Source organism: Mustela nigripes, chromosome 5 (assembly GCF_022355385.1).
Source record: "Mustela nigripes isolate SB6536 chromosome 5, MUSNIG.SB6536, whole genome shotgun sequence".
Lineage (NCBI taxonomy): Eukaryota > Metazoa > Chordata > Mammalia > Carnivora > Mustelidae > Mustela > Mustela nigripes.
The window spans coordinates 11,489,546-11,501,337 of NC_081561.1; positions in this window are offsets into that span (position 1 = coordinate 11,489,546).

Below are 11,792 nucleotides of genomic sequence, written 5' to 3' on the forward strand. Positions count from 1 at the left end.
ACCTAGGCCTAAGAAATCACTTCTACAGAGAGTCAACATAGGAAAGATGGATGGATGGACAAGTATACAGCCAATCCTGATTTGCTTTCTGTGAGTGCAAATGAGCAGTTGTAAAATGTAATATTTACCAAATGACAGTGGTTCAGCCAGTGCCACTGAGAGGGGGAATGCATTTACTCTGAAGCCCTTTGGTTTTAAAAGTTTATATTAAATAAACAAAGTGTGTGCATATACTCACCTGAGCTTTGTTTGAGATTTTTATTTTATTTAATTTTTTTGAGTTGAGGGAGGGTCCGAGAGGGAGAGAGAGAGATAGAGAGAGAGAATCTTAAGCAGGCTCCATGCCCAGTGCAAAGCCCAACATGGGGCTCCATTTCACGATCCTGAGATCATGACTTGAGCCAAAATCAAGAGTCAGGCTATTAGCTGACTGAGCCACGCAGGTGCCCCTCATTTGAGATTTTGATCACTTTTTTATTCAGTTTTCACTGTTGTATTCTTCTGGGCCTGGGGTTGATGTTTACCGTATATACAAGTTAGCAAAGTAGTGTGTTAGTGTTTTCTGGAAGCCAGCAGAAGCTACGAGCTTCTTGAATCTGAGAAAAAGAATTCTGGTACTTCCGGCAATGCCACTAACATATGCCCCTTCTCACCAGAGAAACACAATGTGGCCCAGATGAATGCCACTCAGTGTGTTTGCGTTTTTAAGTGACCCTGACCTTGAGGGAATCCACTACAAACAGTAAGTTAATTTGGCCCTTATTCAGGGAGAGGTGTTGCCTCATTTCTCAAGGGGAACAGCTCTAAGAACATTCCTGAACAATTGCCTGGGTAAAGAGTGACAGGGCCTTGTAGTATTGGCTCACCATGTGAAAAATGTAAGAGATAGTAAAACACCCCCTAGAAATTTATTCCATATTTAAAACGATGGAGGAAATTATGAGCATATGGAGGAAAAACATGACATTTAATTTAAAATTAAAAAAATAAAGACCTGAGTCAACTAGTTAAGTATGAAAATGCCATGTCTGAGATAGGATTACACTGGATGGCATTAATAGGAGCTTAGACATGATGAAGGAAAATATTAGTGAACTTGAGGACTCAGCAGTAAACACTACTCAAAATGGAACATGCAGAAGAAAAATGGTAAACAAACGTCAACCAAATATCAGTGTGCTCTGGGTGAACCAGTCATAATTTCATATATACGTGTAAATGAAGCTGTAAGAGGGGTCCAAAAAAATGGCCAAAAATTTCTAAAATTGTAGAAAACCTTAAGCTCACAGACCTAAGAAATGGAACAAAAATCAAGGAGAAGAAATGTGAAAAAATGTCTTCGATTACTCCAAGGCATATCATAATCAAATTCAATAGGGTAAGAACGGTGGTGAGGATAAAGTTCATGACAAATTTTTAAATTTATTTATTTATTTCCTTCCTTCCTTATTTATTTTTAGAGATTTTATTTATTTATTTGAGAGAGAGAGGCAGAGAGAGCACACGCAGGGAAAGAGCAGAGAGGGAGAAGTGGGCTCCCTGCTGAGCAGGGAACCTACCTATAGATTATAATATTTAGATTAAAATTAAAAAAAAAATCATGGTGAGGAGAAAATCTAGGCTGTGACCAAAGGAAAAACATACATATACAAAGGAACAAAGATACGAATTTTAGAAGACTCCTCTTTGGAAACAATGCATGTTACAAGATGGTGGAGCTACATGGTAAAGTTCTGAAAGAAAAACAAACAAACAAACAAACAAACAATTACCCATCTAGAATTCTCTACCAGCAATAATAACTTTCAAAGCCAAATGTAAAATGGAGACTCTGTCAGATATGTGGAAGTTGAAAGAATTCATCGCTTGTAGACTGTGCAAGACACATTAAAGGAAATCCTGCAGGCAGATGGAACATGTTACCCGATAAAAAGCGGGGTCTACACAAGGGAGAAAAAAGTGTCAGGAATGATGTCTAGTCATTTCACCCATGACATCAGTTCCTTCCAATAGCTCTTTTCCAGATTTCAGTCTCCATGTGGAGCAGAAATGCCCTGGAAAGAACTTGTTTCTCAGCACTGTAATGTGAACAAGAAATATGTTACATTTGAGCTAGAAGACCAAAAGAAAAAAGATAGGAGAGGAAGTGGTGGAACTTGGAGGGGAAAGTAGCTGAGGAAGAGAGATCACAGAGGAGAACAGCCAGGGATAGAGGATTAAAGCTCTTGTGTGTTTGCTCCTGGAAGATGCTTGTAGTCTTTTCCCTTATTGAGATTATAAATAATAGAAGGAGGTGGTGGAATCAGAAAAATTTAGCAACATATAGAGTTTAGAGTCAACTTAAAAGTTTGACTTGATATATTTTGGTGTAGCAGGAGAAATAGTTGGGCCATGAAGGTGTTGAGAAATAAAGACAGGAATAAATCCCAGTAGTTGAAATTTGCATAGACTACTTCAACTGCCATTCCTGACCCAGCCTTATCTTCCTGGGAATAAATGTAAGGAATTTTCTCTCTCTATGAGTAACCACATGAGGTGTTATTGAACACCCAAAGATGCAAGGCAGAGACTCCCGCCCTCAAGGATGCACTTAACAAAGATGGAATATTCCTCCCCCCATCTCTCTCCCCCACAGCCCACTTATTTCCTTTCTGTTTTTATCTGTCTCTCTTCATATCTACAGACATGGGAAGCAATTTCAGCATGAAGTCACAAATGATGGATGTTAAAGAAGTGATGCAGGCCATTGTTTCAGAAACAGGGGGGGCAGTTCAGGGAACATTTTATGGATGAAAGAAGGTTTGAGCTGGAAAGAAATTGGATTTTGATGAACTGAGACAGAGCATAGGCACTTTTCTGTCTAGGAAGATGAGGTGTTGATTGGTAGGTAGATGAGGAGTGGATGGGTATTTGCCATAAGCAGCCTGTTATGTTTCTCGAATAGGTCTGATCCAGAAGGGAAGGGAGACCATAGATACATATCAATCTGTAAGTGTCCCTCATAGTTGAGGTGAAGAAGGGAGTGTGGCTGGGATTTCCAAGATGAAGTCTAGAGAGAATGGCAGAGAAGTCAGCACACTTATCTCAGAGGTAGGAGAGGAAGCAGGAGGGAGACACTGGGGACACCAGAAGGTCAAGAGTGTTGAAGCCTGAAAGGTGTGCCATGTCCTATAATGTGGAACAGAGCCTGAGAGCAAGCCACCAGACAGAATGGGTGAGTGAAAGGAGATTGGGAGAGAGCAGCTCTAGAACAAAGTCAAATTTCAGAGCACTGTGGGTTAGGGGGAGGGGTGAGGAGGGGACAAGGACAGGGCCCTGTGAGCCCAGATGAAGATTTTGGGCCAATTAGAGAAAGTACTCATCTGGGAAGACCAATTAGAAAAATATGCTTTTTTTTTGCATCAAGAAAAAGACATCCCATTCTTAGGAAGTGCAGTCCTGTGTCCTCTGCCTTGGCAAGTAGATTCAGGGCTGGATTCAGCCATCTTTCACCCCTGCCCTGAGTGTCTTAGAGCAGAGCACAACCTACAGAGTGGGTACGTGGTGATTCTGAGCAGGGACACACTGTATAAAGTGCTCATCGGAGAATATGGATAGTGCAAGGAATGACCAAGTAGTAAAATCATTCAAGGGGGCAAAAGGGATCACGGAAAGGCATTTGAAAAGAAATCTATGCATCTTTCTAGGCAGAAACTATGCCCCCTGCTCTTCCCCTGTCCCCCTAACTTTTGTCCATTATGTTTGTACCTGTGGATTTCAGAATTGTTTCAGAGGAGACCCCCATGTGTCTGGGTGTTATGGGCAGAACTGCACCCACCCCAAATTGATACACTGAAGTCCTAACCCCTGGTATCTCAGAATGTGACCCTTTGGAATAATAGTCTTTAAAGACGTAATTAAATTAAAATGAGGATGGGCACCAATCCAATGTGACTGGTGTCCTCAAAGAAGAGGACATTAGAACACAGACAACTCAGACTGGACACAGTGAATATGAGAACACCGCCAATTGGCCACCTGTAAGCTGGGGGAGGGATCTCAGGAGAAACCAAACATGCCACCATCTTGGTGGTAGACTCCCAGACTCTAGAACAATGAGGGACTACATTTCTGTTGCTTAAGCCTTTCCAGTCTGTGGTACTTTTGTTCTGGCAGCCCTAGCCAATGAATAGCCACAGTTAGAAAAAAATCTCCTAGAAGAGTTTTCAACCAGTTCCTTTCTGGATGGACCCCAAGAGAAGTGTGGTAAGGCGTAGAGCTTGAGGCCATGGAAAGACAACAAGTCTGCAAGCCTGGCTCAAGAGCAGAGGACTTTTGAAGCCACTACATAGATTTGAGATCTTGGATGTGATAATCACTTGGCATCTGTGTTCCTGAAAGCATAAAATGGGCTTCATAGTAGTGTCTGTGTTCAAGAGATGCCACCAGGATTAAATGAGAGAACACGTGCAAAGTGTTGAGCCTGTGGTAAGTGCTTGACGTGCTAGCTTATCCTTTTGCTTTTCCACAGTTAAAGCTGCTTGAGGGCCAGCATCATCATCTCCTCTGCTTCTAAAATGAAGCATTTATAAAGTGCCCCTGGTAGGTCAGGCTTTTCACTTTAAGGAACCAGACTGTTCCTGTGTGGGATAGGGTTTCAGTGACAGCCATTGCCTGGCAGAAGTGGACTCAGCATAGGCTTGGGATCCAAAGACAGAATTCTGCTTCGGGCTCTGCCACAGACTGCTGGATGTCCTTGGGCACTTTATTCCTAAAGGTCATGAGTTTCTCATCTGTACGTAGAAGAGACTGGGCTTGATGATTTCCAAAATGTGTTAAAAATCGGATTTTGTGGGGCACCTGGGTGGCTCAGTGGGTTGAAGCCTCTTCCTTCAGCTCGGGTCATACATGGTCTCACGGTTCTGGAATTGAGCCCCGCATCGGGATCTCTGCTCTGTGGGGAGCCTGCTTCCCCCACCCCCCACCGCCTGTCTCTCTGTCTACTTGTGGTTTCTTTCTGTCAAATCAATAAATAAAATCTAAAAAAAAAAAAAAAAAGAATTAAAAAAAATTGGATTTTGAGATTCAGAATTGCTGAATGTCCCTGAGAAACAGGTAAGAAACCCAGAGGCATATGGTGGCAGAGATCTGCCTCCTGTCTTCTCAGCAAGAAGGGAAAGCCCCACCACGGGCAATGCCTTCTTGCGGCTGAAAGTGCAGAGGAGCCACGGCAAAGATGACATCGGGATGACAAGTCCTTATTCATGTTGTGGTTACAGTAACAAGTCTGCTAGGGACTTCAAGGAATCTGATTTGCCCTCCAATGACTTGCAAGTAGAAATCCTTCATGCACTCTCTGGCCACAGAACAGAGAGTCCTAAAACAAAGGCTGTTCTGATCTTTTGTCTTGGTTAGGGGTGATACCATATCTCCAGCATAAACTACAATGCTTGTATTGTTTGCATGCCAGCAATAAAAAAAGAAAACACAACCAAGTGGTTTGGTTAGTTTTGGCTCACACAATTCAGGGTGGGAAATTCCCTTGGATTTTGGCTGATCACCTCGTATTTAATTTTTTTTTTTTTAAATAAGTGTGTCAGTTTCAAAATTCCAGAGGTTCTTGTTGAAGGGCAATCACAAAGAACTGGACATCCTGGTCTTTGGAGCAAACATTCCAGCTCGTTGGCATCACAGCACTTACTGTAATATCAGTGATAAGAGCAGTGACCACACTGCCGTGAGGTCCCTGGGGACCTCTTTGGGGAAGTCTTTCCATTTATGGTGAAAAGCAGTAAAGAAGAGGGGAGCTGATGTGCCTCGCATTACACCTCCTAAGTGTTCCAGTGTCGAGAGCAGTGAGTTTCAAGGAACTGTCTTCAGCCCCTAGAGCCCTAGGACGTTGACCACCAGTTATCCAATCTGGTTTTGAAGTCTACTGTCTGATCTTGGGCCTATCTTGGTCCTAGCTTTGGAAAGCTGATGACTTACTCGTCTGAGGACCACCTACTTGCGCGGCCTATATGTTCTGATCCTAAGTTAGAATGTATGACCCACTACCTGTCTGACAGTGGTCTGGGTGCTTGCAACCCCCAGTTGGTCCATGGACCAGCAGCATCAGCATCCCTGGATGCTGAATCTCAGCCCCACCCTGGATGCACTGAATCAGAACCCACCTTTCAACACGATTCTAGGGTGATTCCTTTGCACATTTCAGTTTTCAAAACCTTGTGCCAGAATACCCAAAATGAGGTGCACTATCCTAGGAACACACACATGAGACAGATTAGCCATTCACCGGTCCAGGATAGTTTGGTTGTAAGAAGACTTAATTCAGGAAGCTCACTGGGTCCACTCAGACCATCATCTGTTTTCTGCTCTGTTGTGTGTGTATATATTACACCCTATATATATGCACACACATGCATAAGAAAATCGTTCATGATTGTCTTTCCATATGCTTTTTGAAACAGCACAATTGAAAAATACTAGATAAAGTCTGCTAAAAGGCTTTCAGTTAGCAGTTCTGTTTGGAAAGCATTTTGCTAAGAGTGAGGACAGCAGGGGCCTTCTGTAAAATGGAACAATATGAACCAAACGGGAGTCCGGGGCTTCACCAACTGGCCAGCAACCTCTGTTTTCCCCTCTGCTTTCTTCAGGTTTCTCTACCAACTCAAGAGCACACATAGGACACTCTCCAATGACCTATGTCCTCCTGGATTTCACAAATGTGGTTCATACATGGTGGGTGGGTCTAGCTGACACAGGGAGGCCACAGAATGACTCCAGGAGGAGCTGCTGGGAGAAGAGGACTGTTTCTTAAGGAGTAGTTCCTATTTGTCTACAACAGCCTTACTGTGTTCTAAGCTGGAACTTTTAGTCCTTCTTGGAAAATGAGGCCATCATTCAGTTGATGTCATCATTTTTAGTTCATCTCTAATATTTACTTGAAAAACCCTTTACTTGACTTCTTTGATCCACTTAAATGTCATCACTTAGAAACTTTCTAAATTAAAAAATCTGTATATACACACATCACCTGAGTTCAACAATACTGACAGCTTGTGACTTTTCTACACATTAAATGCCTACCTACTGGTCTTCTTTCTTTTACATTCCCTGACTTAAATGGTGGTCCTGGAAGTTCTGAGGTCCCATTGGCGAACAGTACTTTCTTGCACCAAAGAAATCTCACCAGAGGAAGTGACATAATCATAAGCCAAGGAGACTGTATCCTTGGCTCTCACATATGGGTTTTGGAGAGGGAGCATTGCCTCCCTTCTGAGGCCCATGCTCCACTGATGGTCTAGGCATAGACTTCTGTGGGTGCTGTCATCAATTACCACAGACTTAGTGGCTTAAAACAATGTGTTATTATTCTGAAGGTCAAAAGCCTAACATCTGTCTCATTGGGCTAAAGTCAAAGTGTCACAGGGCTGGCTCCTCCTGGCGATGCCAGGGGAGAATCATTCCTTTCCTCTTTCACTGTCTAGAAGCTTCCAGCACCCCTGAGCTCATAGTGCACCCTCTGAACTCTGCTTCATCATGACCTCTCTCTGATACAGACCCTCTTGTCCTCCTCTCGTAAAGACCCTGATGATTACATTGGTCTCACCAGATAATTTAAGATAATCGACCCAATTCAAGATGCTTAACTTAATCACACCTTTAATGTCTCTTTTGCCATATAAGACAACATAGGCATAAATTCTGGGGATTAGGATGGGGGATCTTTAGGGAGCCATTACGCTGTCTACGATAGCCTAAAAGGCAACAATGTTGAAATTGTGACCCTTCAACATTTTTGGCCAGCTAAGATGGAATTCTACTTACCACCTATAGCTTGAGCTGCTTGGAATCATACCACATAACAATTCCTGCACACCTCAGAGATGGGGAGGCAGAATCATACTTCTGATCAACTTTAGAGACATGTTTTTACTGGAATGGAGTCCATTTGAAAAAATGAGAAGGGATAAGAAGAGAATGTGGAGGCTTGAAAGAGTTTAATTATGAACCTAACATCTATTATTACTGAACTTCTACTATGATCCAGGCATAGTCCCAGGTACCCTGCATATATTATTTCATTTGATCTACATCAATGGCAGGAAAGCAGGAGTCTGTGTTTCAAGGTGGGAGAAATGAGCTATACAAGTATTCTGGGCTGTTTGTACAGCTTCCTTCCTAGGTAGGTACTCAGGGACAACTACTTGTCAGTAGAGATGACGTTTCTGAATGTGGTTTTTAATAACTGGACTTACCTTCCCTGAAGAAAGTCTATTTATAGACTTCCCAGAATCTGCTGTTGGTAAACTTGGTCTAACCCCAGAGCATCAGCAAGAATGAGTCCAGGCATCACTGGAGAGGACAGTGTTTATTTTGCTTGCTGGGTATATAATTCATTACTTTGTTTTTTCCACTCAGTTGGCCCACAGCCTATTGCATCTGCTTGTCTTTGATCAGAACAGAAACTGTAAAGTGTCCTAATGGTTAGAATTCAAGACCCTGTTTCAGAATACATTCATATTTGATTAACATTTATTGAATGCCTATCATGGATTATGGGTTGAGCTGGGTTCCTGGAACGTAGCTCGATAGGAGTTGGAAATGGGGCTGCCAGTCCAGCTAAGAGGTCAACTGGCTTAATGTGAGAAGCAGGACTTCATGGTTTGCCTACTTCCATTGTTCTCTGAGCTGCAAGAGAAGAGCCAAATGAATGGACCCCAATATGGTCTTAATATCTTGCCTCTTATTCTCCAGTCCATGGAACTTCAGTTTCAAAATATATGTCTGTCTATTGTCAGGCTTTACCTGTCACAAATTTTGGGGTGTCCTAAGGTGAAAATAAAAAACAAAGCCATAATATAGGAATTTAAACATATTCAGGCCAACCTTGACATTTGTTAGCTTAGACCCAACTGGTAGTGTGCTGAGCCAGCTTGAGCTTGAGCTTGGCTTGAGTCAGGGGTATGCACGTCTTTCCAGGTCTTTGTTTGGTGCTTTAGTAATATCAGGATCGTAGCTTCAAATTGGCCATGGTCATGCTGTTTTACATGGTAAGAATCTGCAAACACTGTAAATCAGAACTTTCTTTTCTTCTTCTTTCTCTTCTTTTTTTTCTCCTCCTCCTCCTCCTTCTTTTTCTTCTTTCTTCTTCTTTCCCTTCTCGTCGTCGTCCTCCTCCTCCTTCTTCTTCATCCTCCTTCTCCTCCTCTTCTTCCTCCTCCTCCTCCTTCTTCTCCTCTTTTTTTTCTGAAGAGTCATTTTGCCAGCATACCACTGTCACCAACACACACATTGTGTTGTGTGAGTGTGTCAATCATAGTCGATTAAAATGAGTAATCAACTAGTTAAAGATATACTAATGTGGGGTGCCTGGATGACTCAGTTGGTTAAGCATCTGCCTTTGGCTCAGGTCATGATCTTGGGGTCCTGGAATCGAGCCCCAAGTTGGAATCTCTGCTCAGCGGGAGTCTGATTATCTTTCTTCCTTCTGTCCCTCCACCACCACTCATGCTCTCTGTCTCTCAAATAATGACTCCTAATGAATCTTTAAAAAAAAGAAATATTAATCTTTGTTAGATTAATAGAGTAATAATGCTTAAAAGAGCAATTTTTATATATTTTTAAAGGTTTAGTTTATTTATTTGACAGAGGGAGACACAGTGAGAGAGGGAACACAAGCAGGGGGAGTGGAAGAGGGAAAAGCAGGCTTCCTGCCAAGTAGGGAGCCTGATGTGGGACTCAGTCCCAGGACCCCAGGATCATGACCCGAGCCGAAGGCAGAGAGGCTTAATGACTGAGCCACCCAGGCGCTCCAAGAGAGCAATACTTCAAATACATATCATGTATGCTGGAAGAGATGGAGAATGATGAGCCAAGCTGGATCCTCTTGGAGATGATCTTTCTGTGCTCTCCCTCAAAGTTTCAGCTCTCAGGATTCTAAGGCAGTGGGTATCTAGGGACAGGATTTTCAAATTTCCAGTGTGGTAGGGTCAGGGGAGGCAGCGTGGGGGAGTAAATCCAGACTGCATGGTGGACATGTCAAGGAGAGTTTGCCTCTGTCTAGACTTGTAATGATTAATAAGAAAATCAATTTCTGTTTTTTACAAGTCCTTTATTAATTCCAAATTGCCTTCGCATGTCAGGCATGGAAATCCTAGGCTCAGAGTGGGTGTGGTGAGCTGGCCCTTATGGGGTTCTGCTATGGAAACGCCTATGACACATGTATAGATATGGAAAAATCCAGGGCAGTGGAAGGTGTTTGCACTGTGCCAGTGTTGTTCAGGAAATCATCCTTCCATGGCTAACCGTACCAAATGGATTAATTTGTTTCATAAATTTACATAAGCAGAAAATCTATCACAAAACAGTCTGTAGGAGGGTAGGCTTTTTGTAATTAGCATCCAGAGAACATATGAATGTTTCTTCTGTCAACATTCCTCTGCTCTGCGCTTCCTGCTCTGCTTGCTGGCCTCAGCCCCACACTGAGCCTGTTGAAGCATGAAGCTGGGGAGGTCAACCGTTTCATATGGACTAAATCACAGATGTCACTTTCCTTCTTCCAGCCCACAAACCACTGAACCATGTAGGGCGAAGGTTAGAATTATAGTTCTTGGCCATTACTCAGTGTTCCCGGGAGCAGTCTTCTTTCCCCAAGTCCCTCTGGCCTCCACATGTCACCCCCTACCCCTGACCCCACCCCATCTTATAACAGTTCTTGCAAAAATAAACACATGGGAAAGATGGTGTAATTAATAGTTTACATATGAACTCTGGTATGTTGTAAAAGCTGAGTTCTTGTGTCCAACAACCTAAGGTGAATCTTGCTCTGCGTATTTGATAGCATAGCAGCTGGAAATGTGGTTTCTGATTCCAGAAGACCTCCCAGCCATGGTGGTAGATTAAGGTAGCAAATATTTCTAGCCATTTTATTGGCCTCCCATGTTTTCTCCTCCTACAAATGTTTTAGCCACTGCTCCTAGGCATAAAATGAGTAAGAATAACCTTCTTTACTATCTCCCCAGGGCCCCTAGGAAGAGCTTTTGAGGCTTGATAAGGGTGAGTCTGGCAGCAGAGCACATCATACAATGGAGTCAAGGTTAGCGGCAGGAAGACCAGAGAAGATTCCAATGTCATGAGACAAGGGCTGGATTGTGATAATGGCGGGCATGGAAAGGGAAAGAGTGAAAGATAAAATGGAGGGGATATTGTTATTGATTAGACTTAGGGATTCAAGTATAAGAAAGAATCAGCTATGACTTCAAGGGCTTGTGTCTGAGCTATGGGAGAATGGAGATACCATCAACAGAAGTGAGGAGGGATAAAATGGGATCAGTCCTAGAGTAATGAGTACCTAAAGGAAACATTTGCATAGACCTATTACTAAACATGGTACCAGCCCATGGCAATATTACAATTATTTTCGTGAAAAGAAATATTAACAAAGCATGAACCTGCCCAACGCAGTCATGCTGAGGACTGAAAGAAGTAAACTAAAAAGAGTTTGTGTCCTCCAACCATGACCCCCACCCAGAGAGGCTTGTTGTCATTGACAGGGTACTACTGCTGTGCTTTTATAACCTCTTGTGACAGAGCAAAACTCCTGGCAGCCACCCAGATAAGACTCTCTAGCTGAGCAAGTGAGACCACCTGGAAAGTTTCAGTCCCATAAAGGATTTTTCCCAAGTCATTCACTTACCCTACAAGCCAGTTGAGTATCTTGTAAGCCAGGCACCAGATTTAGCTCGGGGGGAACAGCATAAATGACAGAGACCCAGTCCTTCCACTATGAGGACACTTAGGAGTCTCTT